Raw genomic sequence first — 5,137 nt, forward strand, 5'->3', positions numbered from 1 at the left:
TCTTGATGAAAAGCCTTGAGAAAAACTTCTCACAAACACTCTCTTTCACATATACAAAATCCCTCCCAAGTTTAGTCACTCACCGGATTCCACAATCCCGTTCTAAGGCCGGAGGATAGTGGAGAAGACACTAGTGGTGGTTCGAAACCGGTTCGTGAGGCAAAAGGAGTTTGAACTACAAAAGGTTAGTACTTAAACTCATTAAGTTTTAATACTTATGAACATGCTAGTGATTTACAATAATTGATGTTCTAAAAGTGCCTAAGATCCAAATTGCTTCCGCATGTGTTATATTAACACCATCAGGCACATGGAAGAAGAATCCAAAAAGAAGAAAAGTATAGCCCTAAAGTTCATCAAAGTTGACTCTGAAGATGAGGACGTCCTTGATGAAGATGATGTCGCCTACTTCACACGTAAGTATAAAAATTTTATTAAAAGGAAGAAACAATTCAAAAAACATTTCACAAATCAAAAAGAGTCAAAAGGTGAAAAGAGCAAAAACGATGAGGTAATATGTTATGAATGTAAAAAGCCGGGTCATATAAGAACGGATTGTCCTCTCCTCAAATCATCTAAGAAATCCAAGAAGAAAGGAATGAAGGCTACTTGGGATGATAGTGATGAAAGTGCAAGTGGAAGTGATGAAGAAGTAGCAAATTTTTGCTTCATGGCTCACAGTGACAATGAGGATGAACAAGAAGATGAACAAGAAGATGAGGTAACTCTTGAATCTCTTTCTTATCATGAATTATTTAAACTTATTGATGAGATGACAATTGATTTAGAAAAACTTAGTTCAAAGTATGTTGTGCTTAAAAAGAAATATAAGACTTCCATTATTGAAAATAAGTCTTTACTAAATGAAATTTCTTGCTTAAAAGAGAAGGATCATAATATCGTTAAAATTGATGTACCTTGTGAAAAGCATGTATTTGATTGTGATGAGAAAAATGCATTAATTGATAAAGTCAAGTCTCTCGAGCATGATTGTGGTGAAAAAGATAAATTAATTAAATTGCTCAAAGAGAATGAATCAAATAATTTGCAAGAACTTGGTAGGGCTAAGGAATCTATTAAAATGTTAACAATAGGTGCTCAAAAATTAGATAAAATACTTGAACGAGGTAAGTCATATGGTGATAAAAGAGGATTGGGCTATATTGATGAATGTTCTATACCTTCAAGTTCTAAAACAATATTTGTTAAAGCATCCCCTATCTTGTCTAAATCTAACACGTAAATTTGTATATAAATCTAGATTTGTGCCTATATGTCATTATTGTGGTGTTGAAGGTCATATTAGACCTAAGTGCTTTAAATTGAAAAATTCTCAAAATATTCATATAGGAAGAAAAGTTTCTCAAAATACAAAGTTTAACAATGTTTTAGAAAATAATTTTTCGAATAAAAATAGAATACACAAATTTAGTCCAAGAAATAAATTCTTGCATAATGTCGTTTGTTTCTCGTGTGGTAAGTTTGGACATAAAGATTATTCTTGTTACTTATCTAAATACAATGTCTTTAATAGGAATGCAAATATGAAATGGATTCCTAAATTTGTGAATACTAACTTTCTAGGACCCAAACAAGTATGGGTACCAAAAGGTCAATTTTGAATATCTTTGTTTTTAGGTTTGTTTGAAAGCCTCCAAGAAAAATAAGTGGTACTTGGATAGTGGTTGCTCAAGACACATGACGGGTAATCCATCCAAGTTTGTGAATCTTTCCAAGAAGGATGGTGGCTTAGTAACCTTTGGTGATAACAAGAAGGGTAAAATAATTGGTAAGGGTACTATAGGTAATGACTCTTGTACTCTCATTGAAAATGTATTGTTAGTTGATGGTTTAAAGCATGACTTACTTAGCATTAGTCAATTATGTGATAAAGGTTTTAGAGTTGTATTTGATAAGAATAATTGCATAATTGAAAATGCTAGTGATAGAAAAGTTTTGTTTGTAGGAAATAGAGACGATAATGTGTATACTATTAATTTGAATGATTGTCCTACAAATGATAAATGTCTTTTGGTTTTGCTTGATAACTCTTGGCTATGGCATAGAAGACTAGGACATGCTAGTATGAACTTGATTTCAAATATTTCAAAAAATTCATTAGTTAGAGGTCTTCCTCAACTTAAATTTGAAAAAGATAAAATTTGTGACGCTTGTCAAATGGGTAAGCAAACTAAGTCTTCTTTCAAATCTAAAAATATGATTTCTACTACTAGACCTCTTCAACTACTCCATATGGACTTATTTGGCCCTTCTAAAATAGCTAGTTATGGAGGAAATTATTATGCTTTTGTGATAGTGGATGATTTTTCAAGATTTACTTGGGTTTTGATGATAAAACATAAGAATGATGTTTTGAAAAGATTTGCTAGTTTTGTAAAAAGAGTTCAAAATGAAAAAGAGTTTTTAATTACTAAAATTAGGAGTGACCATGGAGGAGAATTTAACAGTGTTGCCTTTGAAAAATTTTGTGAAGATAATGGTTTTTCTCATGACTTCTCCTCTCCAAAGACTCCTCAACAAAACGGTGTGGTTGAAAGGAAAAATCGTACTTTACAAGAATTTGCTAGATCAATGTTAAATGAGTATGATTTACCTAAATATTTTTGGGCGGAAGCCGTTAATACTGCTTGTTATATTTTAAATAGAGTTTTAATTAGACCTTCATTAAATAAAACTCCTTATGAACTTTGGCATAACAAAATTCCAAATGTTGGGTATTTCAAAGTTTTTGGTTGTAAATGTTTTATTTTGAACAACAAAGAGAAGCTTGGAAAGTTTGATTCAAAAACGGATATTGGTATTTTTCTTGACTATTCATCTACTAGTAAAGCTTATAGAATTTTCAATAAGAGAACTTTAGTTATTGAAGAATCTATGCATGTGGTATTTGATGAATCTTGCAATAATATTTCTAATGAGTCTATTTGTAGTGATGATTTAGAAAGAAATTTTGGAGATTTACTCGTTAGTGACAACGACAAAGAAATTGTTACGAGTAAAGAAGAGATGAGCTTAAAGGAAGAAGGTTCTTCATCAATGCCAAAAGAATGGAGGTATGCCTTGTCTCATCCCAAGGACTTGATTCTTGGTGATCTCGAACAAGGTGTGAAAACTCGCTCTTCTATTAGTTTATTTAATAATCTTGCTTTTGTTTCTCAAATTGAACCAAAAAGTATTAAGGATGCCGAAAATGATGAGTTTTGGATTTTAGCCATGCAAGAGGAGCTAAATCAATTTGAGAGGAACAAAGTTTGGGAATTAGTCCCTAGGCCATCTAATACTTCTATTATTGGAACCAAATGGGTTTTTAGAAATAAAATGGATGAAAATGGGAATATCATTAGAAATAAAGCTAGGCTTGTAGCGTTATTGTCGAGAGGAAGGCATAGATTATGAAGAAACTTTTGCACCCGTGGCTAGATTAGAAGCTATTAGAATGTTACTTGCTTTTGCTCCTTACAAAAATTTTGTATTATATCAAATGGATGTGAAAAGTGCATTTTTGAATGGTTATATTATGGAGGAAGTTTACGTAGAACAACCTCCCGGATTTGAAAATGTAGAATTTTCTCATCATGTCTATAAGTTGAAAAAGGCTCTTTATGGTTTAAAACAAGCTCCAAGAGCTTGGTATGATAGACTCAGTAATTTTCTTATTGGGAATGATTTTAAAATGAGCAAACTCGACACTACACTTTTTATTAAGATTAAAGAAAACGATATGCTATTAGTGCAAATATATGTGGATGATATCATATTTGGTTCTACTAATCCTTCTTTATGTGAAGAATTTTCTAAATGTATGCATAGTGAGTTTGAGATGAGTATGATGGGAGAACTCAGTTTCTTTCTTGGACTTCAAATCAAACACCTCAAGAATGGTATCTTCATCAATCAAGAGAAATACACTAAAGATTTGCTCAAAAGATTCAAGTTCAATGGAGGTAAGATTGCAAGAACTCCCATGAGCACATCCACTAAGCTTGACAAGGATGAAAAAGGTAAAAGTGTGGATATTAAAGCTTATCGAGGTATGATTGGATCTTTACTTTACTTGACCGCTAGTAGACCCGATATTATGTTTAGTGTATGTCTTTGTGCTAGATTTCAATCTTGTCCTAAGGAATCTCATTTACATACCGTTAAGAGAATATTTAAATATTTGCTTGGAACTATTGATCTAGGATTGTGGTATCCTAGAAATGTTGAATTTAAATTGATAGGATATTCTGATGCAGATTTTGCCGGAAGCTTACTTGATCGTAAAAGTACTAGTGGAACTTGTCAATTTCTTGGTAGTTCCTTAGTTTCTTGGTTTAGTAAAAAGCAAAATTCGGTTGCCTTATCTACTACCGAAGCGGAATATATTGCGGTTGCTAGTTGCTGTGCTCAAATTCTTTGGATGAAACAAACTCTTTGTGATTTTGGATTAAAGTTTCATAGTGTGCCTATATTTTGTGATAATACAAGTGCTATTAATTTAACTAAAAATCCTATTCATCATTCTAGAACTAAACATATTGACATTAGACATCATTTTATTAGGGAGCATGTGCAAAATGGACATATTATTCTTGATTTTGTAAACTCTAATAATCAACTGGCCGATATTTTCACCAAGCCATTGAATGAAGAAATTTTTTGCAAAAATAGGCTTGAGCTTGGTATTATTCGTTGTGATATATCTTGAATTTTATAATTTTTGAATGCATGTTTTTAGGGGGAGCCATTATGTCATTATTAAATGCATTCTCTTTCAATTGTTCATTTTGATGATTACAAGGGGGAGAAAATTAAGAAAAATATGTTCTAAATTTGTTGTTTTATAATTTATGAATCATTTACTTGGTGTGATGTTCCATAATTTCTTGAGGCATTAATATAAGGGAGAATATGCTCTTGAGTGAAATTTATGATAATATATTAGTATGTATTGATATTATTACATGGATGGTGTATTATTGGTTTTTATGAATTTTTTTTGAAATGGTTTGTCATCATCAAAAAGGGGGAGATTGTTGGCTTATTGGCCCTTGATCTCACATTAATTAATTTCAATGAATTAATTATTGATGTTTTGATGATAACAAACCTACTTTTAATTATTAACTATTTT

The sequence above is a fragment of the Cucurbita moschata genome, unplaced genomic scaffold (genome assembly GCF_002738365.1).
Source record: "Cucurbita moschata cultivar Rifu unplaced genomic scaffold, Cmos_1.0 Cmo_Scf00046, whole genome shotgun sequence".
In the NCBI taxonomy this organism is placed as follows: Eukaryota; Viridiplantae; Streptophyta; class Magnoliopsida; order Cucurbitales; family Cucurbitaceae; genus Cucurbita; species Cucurbita moschata.